We start from the raw sequence: 10,103 nt of genomic DNA on the forward strand, positions 1-10,103 counted from the left end.
TGCCCAATTTTATACTGCACGGCCAGAACTTTAAAGTTTTAACGCATAAGAGGCAGTACCCAGGCCGAGTCCCGGCCACTTTGCCTTACTCAGATCAGACACTGCCCTGTGTCTGAATGTTATTCTAAAATAACAGCCTTCCTGTGACAGATACCAGGCCTGTCACACTGAGAGAAGAGGAAAACCAGTCTCTGAGATGTAGGGATTCGGCAGAACAGTCTGCAAAGCTGACCTCTGACACTTATGCCATTTGTCAAATAGGGCTCACTCACCCATTCACTTACTCATTCATTCATTCACCCAGTTGGCCAGAGTCTCCTGGACACCCACTCTGGCAAAAAACATGCTGGATGCTCTGAACGTAGCAGGACAGGACAAAGCCTCTATCCTTGGCGAGCATGCTGCCAGCTAAGGGATGAACCACCTAAAAGCCTAAGAAACAATCCTTAGCATTCTGTACCTAACACTGCTAAAATTCAAAAATGGATTGAGTAGTGGATTTTCCCCCCAAAAGTGAGGAAACAGGAAGCCCTGAATCCAATAAAAGTTTAAAAACCTAACAGTGTCTTAGTCCAGTGCTTCTCCAACCTGACCGTGACCCACATCCTCTGGACATCTTGTTAGGATGCAAATTCTGACTCAGGAGGCCTGGGCTGGACCTGAGTCTCTGCATTTCTAACGAGCTACAGGTGATGTCTAGGACTATCTTTTGATGCAACAGCGTTCTTCATTAACTTTGGCGGGCTCTAGTTCACCTCTGGCCCAAAGCCTCATGACCTGAGGCTACTCTTTCCCCGCCACCCCCTCCAGGGTGATAGCCCCTCCAGGAACTCAATTCTTAACGTGCAACCTGAGTTGGTGCTAGATCCACATTTCTTTAGCACCACGCAAGGTCTTCCACAGATGAACGGGGAACCACGATAAGGTGCCCCAGATTTGTGTTTAAGCTTATTCAGAAATGGCCATGCTTTTTGTTTGTGCTTGTTTTAGAGTGAGAGAGGGCAGGAGCAGAGGAGGGGGACGGCGGGGGGAGGGAGGGAGAGAGAATCTCAAGCAGGTTCCATGCTCACTGTAGAGCCTAATGTAGGGCTCAATCCCACGACCCTGGGATCATGACCTGAGCTGAAATCAAGAGTCGGATGTTCAACTGACCGAGCCACCCAGATGCCATAGTTGGTCTGTTTTTTAGTATGGTATATGACAGATGAAGTCAGAGAACAGATGAGGGCAGTAGACTGCCCAGGCGGCCATCCTGGTACCCAAACCAGCTGGCCTATTAATGTATTAATGTGCACATGAGGACACTCTCCCAAGTCCTCTGGACCTGATGGGGGCTCGCCATGGGGCTGGGAGGTAACGGCAGAGGTGACGTTGACGACGGAGATGTCCCCCTCAGGAGCTCTTTGAACCCAAGCTTGCCAGGCGGCCTCCTTACTGCAGTTAAGCCTCCTTGGGAAGCCTTCCCCCGGGCCAGCAGCTGGCACCTTTCTTCTCTAAAAAGCTGGACAGAACTATTTTGCCTTGCAGATCGCACCATCTCCCTCAAAACTGTCCGGCTCTGTCGCTGTCCTGTGCGCACAGCCAGAAACCATACATAAACCAGTGGGCGTGGTGATGTTCCAATAAAACCAAGATCCGGTCTCTCTGACCCGCCCCAGGGAGCGAGAATATACTCCCAGCCAGCCCACAGGACGTGACAGGCACAGCGGCCAGTTCTTATCGTCTTCCATCGGCAGTCATTAAGCGGGCTCTCTGGTGTGCACACCAGTCTCTTCCAAGTTTGGTTCACGTGACTTAATCACAAGGAGGTTCATTCCTCTGGAGGCCCTGCCATGTGACTTTTTCCCTTCACGTTTAGGGACAAAAAGAATATGTAAAGGGACGCCTGGGTGGCTCAGTAGGTTAAGCATCCGACTCTTGATCTTGGCTCAGGCCATGATCTCACGGTTTGTGAGATGGAGCCCCTCTGTCGGGCACTACGAGGGCAGCATGGAGCCTGCTTGGGGTTCTCTCTCTTGCTCCCTCTCAGCCCCTCCCTCTCTCTCTCTCAAAATACATTAAAAAAAAAAAAAACCAGAATCAAGAAGTTGGCCTGACTATGAACCCCAGAAGGGACACCACCAGCTTAACTGCCTATATTGGCAAACAATACAGCAGGCACCAAAAAACCACCGCCAGGTTATTTTTACAAATTCAAATTCATCTGTCATTCTTTTACTAATACACTAGCATGCTACCCCTCAGTGGGGAAAACTGCTTTATTAATATGCAAGTGACATTTTCATAGCTAACATTTGGCAACGGTTCCTGTCTGCGATTTTTTGTTGTTGCTGTTTCTTATAAACACGCAGGACGGTTCCTTGAACAGAATGGCAAGTTAAAGGCCTCACAGTATGACACTGATGGAAAGTGTCACTTAAAAAAACACGTGTGTTAATACCATTTGGGGAAACATATTGGGGTCTAGAATGAAGATGAGTAACATAAGCTTTCCACTGCCCTCAGCAAGAACACGTCTCAAAGCAGCCAGCCTCACCCGGCCATTTCCTGATCAGCAATACTCTCGACAAAGTCCAAGCATCAGGCAAAAGTCACAAATAATCTCGTGACATGCTTGTGATTCTTGTTCTGTCAAAGAGAAAAGTTCACGAAGGCAAAGTAAATGATCCCTGCTGAACTAGCTCTTCAGGATGGCTATATTCTTTTAGTTTATTAATTTATTTTGAGAAAGAGATAGAAAGTGAGTTGGGGAGGGGCAGAGAGAGAGAGGAGAGAGAGAGAGAGAGAGAGAGAGAGAGAGAGAGAGAGAGAATCCCGAGCAGGCTCCACACTGCCAGCACGGGGCCCAATGCAGGGCTTGAACTCATGAACTGTGAGATGATGACCTGAGCCGATACCAAGAGTCAGACACTTAAGTGACTGAGCTGCCCAGGCACCCCCATGATGGCTATTTTTACAGTCCGACCCACCCACCCACCCATCCATCCAACAAACACAGCACAGAACAGCGAACTAAATGACAGAACCCTTCACTGAGCTGACATTCTAGTGGGAAGACACACGACTGAAATCCACACGTTGTCAGGGGAGATGACCATCAGGAGCAAATATAAGGCAGGAGGCAGAGTCCAGTAGAAGTGGGAGGCATTATTTTTCAAAAGGGAAAGACTTGTCTACGGCCACACCACCCTAAACGCACCCGATCTCGTCAAAAGGGAAAGACTTTAAGGAAGTGAGGAAGCCCACCCATTCTAATGGCAAAATGTGTCCTCCACAGAGGGCTGTCGAGTTAAATCAGCCACGGCACACGCTTGCGATGGGGCACTGTTTTAACCTGTTTTAAAACAGTGGAAAGATCTCCAAGGGGACTGTAGTGGGGATGTGTTTAGTCTGCTAACCATCTGTGGGGAGAAAATGACACAGACGCATGTTACCCCTACCAGAGGAGAGAAGGTCTCCCCTACAGAGACACGTGTTCATATGCTGCACAGGGCGGCAGAGTGGGATGCTTGCGGGTTTCTGCAATGAGCCGCGCCACGTTCACTCCACCCAGTCCTCGCGAAAGCCTGTGAGCCAGTCTCATCGCTCTATTCAGAGCTGAGAAAAGCGAGGCCGGACAGGCAGACAAATGCGCTGGTAAGCGGCAAGCCTGGGGCTGACACACAGATCTGGTCCAGAGACTGCTTTTGTCGCTGTGTCACCTTGCTCGTCACAAAAAAAGAGCTGTTTATGTGGATGTCTGCAAAACCGGGTAACCACAGGTGGGTGCACCGCACCCCCTACCCAGGGCCCAACCCCTCCACCAGCAGGTCGTCCGCGGTGCTCCTCACCACCTTACTATTTTAAGGCACTTGTGGGCCATCTGTACAAGGAGCTCTTCTCTTAAAAGAACCTACCAAAGGAGAACCTGAACCACACAAAGTCAAGACCATCGGTCAAACCTTTACGAATGAATTTTACCCGCCTCCAATGACAAGTCCTCTGCTGTTCCCACTAGCCCTGCGTCTCTCTCAGGCTACAGGGTTACACAAGGTCAGTAATTCCATCAAAGGACTCCACTTGACTTGAAGTATACTAGCAAGTAAGGTTCCATTCATTTGCTAGGTGTGGGACAGCGTGCCCATTCTAGATAAACTGTCACCAGCAATACAAGTAATGAGGCCCCAATCACAGGACTACCCTAAGTAGCACAGTCAAGTTCAAACCAACGTCTGACACCAAAGCCCACACCTTAACCACCACTGGGTGTGACCTCAATGCCAGTCCCCAATTTGCTACTGACTCTTTAGAAGCAGGGAACCATCAAAGCCAAGCAAAGCAGCTAGCTAGTCAAGGACATCGGAAAAGAACCTTCCGATCCTGAAGGTCTTTGATCCTGCTCTCTACTCTCCAGGGGCTTACAATAAGATCAACATTAGTGGACCCTGACTGACAGTATGCAAGACACAGGGAGAGAGGATAAGGACCCATCCTTGACCGAACTGGAGTCAAGTCCCTCTGAGCCCCCTTCTCACTAGGTCTTGGCCTGGTGAGCTCAGTTTAGCAAGAATCAAAGCCCCCCTTTGATATCTAATCAAGTTCCACTTAGTAATTTTCCATCCACTGACCCCGTCCACCTATAAATCCTAGCTATCCTTGCTGTATTCTGAGTTGAGCTCAGATCTACACTCAAGCCACCTGTCCCTAATAAAACTGCTGGAATAAAACCTGTCTTGCTGTTTTTAACAAGCGTGTAGTGCCAAGTTCTAACATAGGACACACAGCTACTAACTCACAGGAGAAGCTTCCGTCTCTAGGGAATTGTCTATCTGTACAATGATAGTAGAACTAAATTATTTAGGGCAGATTCAGCTCTCAAACCTTTAAACTTCCTGTCTGAAGAGTGAGATTAAAACAAATCCAACTGGATCGTATCTTAAATCTCAATTGAAAACTGTATCTTATTCAGGGTAATCAATATTTTTCCTATAGGGAAAATTTCTGAGTCCGTGGCAAACTGAATTCTAGATTAGAGTACGTCCTTCAAGGTTACCTAATTCTGACTCTATGGAACTTTTTCTTCACATCTCTGTAAACTGGATTAACAGCAATGCAAACAATTCTTTTTTTTTTTTAAATTTTTTTTTTTTTTTTTTTTTTTCAACGTTTTTTATTTATTTTTGGGACAGAGAGAGACAGAGCATGAACGGGGGAGGGGCAGAGAGAGAGAGGGAGACACAGAATCGGAAACAGGCTCCAGGCTCCGAGCCATCAGCCCAGAGCCTGACGCGGGGCTCGAACTCACGGACCGCGAGATCGTGACCTGGCTGAAGTCGGACGCTTAACCGACTGCGCCACCCAGGCGCCCCAACAATTCTTTTTTTTTAATGTTTATTTTTGAGAGAGAGAGAGAGAGAGAGAGAGAGAGCGCGCGCGCACAAGCGGGAAAGGGGCAGAGAGAGAGGAAGGCACAGAATCTGAAGCAGGATCCAGGCTCTGAGCTGTTAGTACAGAGCCTGATGCAGGGCTCCAACACATGAGCCGTGAGATCACGACCTGAGCCAAAGTCAGCCCCTTAACTGACTGAGCCACCCAGGCACCCCAAACAATTCTTATCTAAAGATATACAAATGAATTCTATCAAGCTGAGGTTCAGATGATTTCTGGTTGTAGAAAGAAGCCAGTTTTGCCTGCCATTTGCATATTTATTTCATTATTTCTGATCTACAAATATATCCATAGCATGGAGTCGCCTTTGAACTGGTTGTAACCACCGCACTGTTTCAATGTAAGTTAAATGTAATCTTTACTACTTGTTCACCCTTGTATCTATAGAGTGACGACTTTACCTTTTTAAAAATTATTTTTTAACATTACAAAAAGTCTGAGCAATTGAAACACATTTCAAAATGGACAGTCGATAAACACTTTTAAAATCTCCTAACGGTTAGAATAATTTTGGAATTTAGCAAAGTAAAATTTGCCCAATGGTTAAGTTTATCCAAATTTTTATTTTCACGGCTATCTGACACTTGAATTCCTTTTACCAAAATTACTATTTTTGAAACCTGATATCAGTTTAGTTTGTAGAATTTTACCAAAATGACTGAAAGACTTTTACAGTTAGATGTTAATTTTTTTTTTTTTTTTTTTTTTTTAAATTTTTTCCCAACGTTTTTTATTTATTTTTGGGACAGAGAGAGACAGAGCATGAACGGGGGAGGGTCAGAGAGAGAGGGAGACACAGAATCGGAAACAGGCTCCAGGCTCCGAGCCATCAGCCCAGAGCCTGACGCGGGGCTCGAACTCACGGACCGCGAGATCGTGACCTGGCTGAAGTCGGACGCTTAACCGACTGCGCCACCCAGGCGCCCCTAGATGTTAATTCTTAACTTAAATTTTGTTAATTTATACTTCAAGAAATTGAAGGGTAGGGGCACCTGGCTGGTTCATTCAGTTAAGTGTCTGACTCTTAGTTTCGGCTCAGGTCATGATCTTTCGGTTCATGAGTTCAAGCCCCTCAATGCGTTCTGCACTGGCAGTGGGGAGGCTGCTTGGGATTCTCTCTTTCTATCTTCCCCCTCCCTTGCTTGCTCTCTCTCTTTCTCTTTCTCTCTCTCAAATAAATAAACTGTAAAAAAAGAAACTGAAGGGTAAACATTAAATTACAGAAATGTACAAAATATAATGTAAAACAACTGTTTTATCATTAAGCCCATGAACTGTTAATATTTTGCAAATCTGTGAAGAGTCTTTCCCCATAAAACTAATAAAATGTAACAGATGAAATTTGTTTCCATATCCTGTTCTATTCTCCCCACACCACAAGATAACCACAATCGTAAGTTAGCATTTCTTTTCATTCACTTTATTATACCTTTAAAAACACATTATGTGCACTTTATAAACATTCCCTTCTAAAGGACTTTTAGGCAGTTTCAAAACATTATCGCTATAAACAAAGTTGCAACAAACATCCTAATACTCCTCTCCTTGAATACACATGTATATTTCTTTAGGCTACTTTCTAGAAGTGGAACCACTAGGTCTTCAGATATACTCATTTCGCTAGTAGCTATACTGTTCTAAGATACACTTCTATCAGTAGTGAATCTTTCCCTCAAATACCTATCATTTCTTTTTTTTTTTTTTAAATACCTATCATTTCTTAACTGCACTGAACTTTATAATTCCTAATCTGATGGACATAAAGTGATCTAATTATAGGTTTAATTTGCATTTTCTGGATAACAAGAAAATTTAAGTGTTATCATCGGCTTAACCTTTCAGATTTCAACATCTTTGATACATGTGACAACTCCCCCATCATTAACCGCGATGTGAATTACCGTCTACAAAGCAACTTCTGCAGTTAAAAAAAGAAGTGCTGGGTGGTTCTTCTCGAGATAGTGTACAGGTTGGAAAACTCAAGAAACAGCATTCACTTCAATATACTTCTACTGAACAATATTGGGTATGGTGTATTTCACCTCCTTAACAGTTCAGAACTTTTTCTCTTCTCTTCTCCTTCCCAACTGCAACTGTTTTTCAAAAAGCCTCACCGATTCTCCTGGGAATTACTGCCTGTGCTCCCTGCTGTGACCTCTCTCCAATATTTTCCCACACTACAGACTACCTAACGTACACACCTACTGAATTCAGCTTCGCAAGCTTCCAGGACAAGATCTAAACCTCTTACAGCAGCACAGGACGCCTTGCAGGATATATGGCTATCTTCTCATGAAACAGAGCTCATGAAATCCACCACCCACATGAAATCCCTTGTTCCAACCAGGTTTCAAGATTCGAGTCCAAAATCCTTGCTCTCTCTATGCCTTCACCCACTGTTTTCCAGGTGAAACGTTCTTCTCCATCACACTAGCTCTTGTGCATCCCTCAAACTAAGTTCTGCCTCTTCCCACAAATCTAGATTTGGGCTAGATTTGCCAACGGGCTGCCCCAGGGCAAACCCTTTTAACACCGGACCGGTTCTCTATAGGCTGCCTCTCCCCTTCACAAATGCCCCCTGCTCAAAGAGCTTAGTAAGGCTCAATAAACGTTTGCTAACTAATGGAACCCTACAGTAAAAGAGCTGAGCTACGCCACTCACCACGTACACAGTGCAAGTCTCAAACCCCAGGCATTTATTTGCATCTATAAAACGAAGCACGTGGTAAAAGTTCCTTTTTCCAACTCCCAGATCCTACAATTCTTGGCCTGGAATGACCCATGTCGGTACAACCTCACCTCTAATAGTTAGGGGCAGGGGACCAAACCAAGCTTTCACTTTCATGCTTGAAGTGAATCATCCTGTGAGTCCCACCAGCTCAAGTCTCTGGGAACTAGGGCACCTCTAACTTCTGGGAAAGGATGTTTTTATACGTTTGGGTATTTCTGTTGTGGTAATTAAGTGGGTGGAAATGGATGCAACCCTCCGCATGAAAAACACCAAGAAGCTGGGGCGCCTGGGTGGCCCAGTCGGTTCAGTGTCCGATTACGGCTCAGGTCACGATCTCACCGTTGGTGAGTTCCAGCCGCCCTCCGGCTGGGTGCTGACAGCTCAGAGCCCGGAGCCTGCTGGGGATCCTGCGTCTCCCTCTCTCACGGCCCCTCCCCCGCTCGTGCGCGCTCGCTCAATCTCTCTCTCAAAAAATAAACATTAAAAAAAAAAAAAAAAAAAAAAAGGCACCAAGAAGCTGAACTGCTCCTAGATCCTGAAGGTCGGAACCAAGCCCCAGACCCTGCCCGGCACGCCCTGCCTGTGGGACCAGAGCAAAATACTCTCTCCGCGCGCCCGCTTCTCCCTGCGCCTGGGAAGAAGAGCCTGGGCTTCCAGCCAGAGCTCGCGCAACAGAGGGCCCCCATCAGCCCACGACCACCCTCCGGGAGGGCGGGCTGAGAGGTCGCCGCATTTCCCTTGGGATTCACCGCTTCCCGAAATCCTCTTCCCCGGGGTGAGAAAAGGATTACTCAAAAAGGGTCGGGGAAATTGAAAATCGCGGCCGTGAGACCCAGAGCCGCGGCAGAGAAGCAACCCTGACCCGGGACGTGAGCAGAGAAGCAACCCTGGCCCGGGACGTGCGGCCTAGCCCGGGTCCCCGGATGGGGCTTGTAATTACCTGCAGCAGACGGACCGCGGAGGCGGCGGCAGCGGCGGGCGGCAGGACCGTGGGAACTCCTCGCGGCGCGCAGCCTCAGACGAGCCACCTCGTGATGTCCGCCCTGCAGTGATTGCGGAGCAACGGCCGGCTCCAGACTTTAATGGCCAGCCGCGCTGCGGTGATTGGTGGAACTTCGGGGTGGGCGTCTGAGAAAGCCAATGGAAGGCGGGGCGAGGCGGGGCCGGCAAACCAAAGGGACTACAAGTCCCAGCATGCACCGGCCGGGGCTTCTAAGCCAGGGTCTCGCTAAGCCTGGGGGACAGGGTTAGCAACGAAGTAGGGTTGGGGGGTCCCGGGGTGCGTGGGACCTCCTGGTGATGCAGTAATTCCAGAAGTGTCCACCAAAGGATCAAAACCAGCGCGCGGAGCACTTTGACCCAGTGGCTTCCAAACTCGTCGCACTTTGGAATCGTCTAGGGAAGCTTCAAAAGTACCGAATGGCCCTGTGTCACCCCAGACATGTTGTGAGTTCCTTGGTCTGCACGTGTCCTGGGTTTTGGAATCTTTAAAGATCCCCCGGAGATTCGGATATGCGGATCCGTTCAATCCTCGAGACAACCCTATGAGCGATAGGCACTGTTATTGTGGCCCTGGCTTTGCAGGTAGGACGACTGAGGGAGGTTCGGTCACTCACGGAAGATAACTTAAATCTTGTGATCACATAGCTGTGAAGTGGTGGGGCCAGAACTCACACCCAGGCAGTCTAAGTTCCAGAATCCTATCCTCTTAATCCCTATGCAATGCTGTTTCTCAAATGTTTGGTATTATCTCACAAGGAAATGGGAAAAAGAAGAAATACTATGCATGCCAGTGCCATGTGGCACAGTAAATTGAACTGAATGGAATTGATGTGAGGGAATAAGGACATCAAGTGTAAGATCTAGGGCCACACTCATGGGTTGCCTCATTTGATCTTATTTTTTAATCTTTTCTTACTGTAAGTCCTGTGTCAGCAGGCCCTGG

Source organism: Panthera onca, chromosome B3, assembly GCF_046562875.1.
Source record: "Panthera onca isolate mPanOnc1 chromosome B3, mPanOnc1 haplotype 2, whole genome shotgun sequence".
NCBI lineage: Eukaryota > Metazoa > Chordata > Mammalia > Carnivora > Felidae > Panthera > Panthera onca.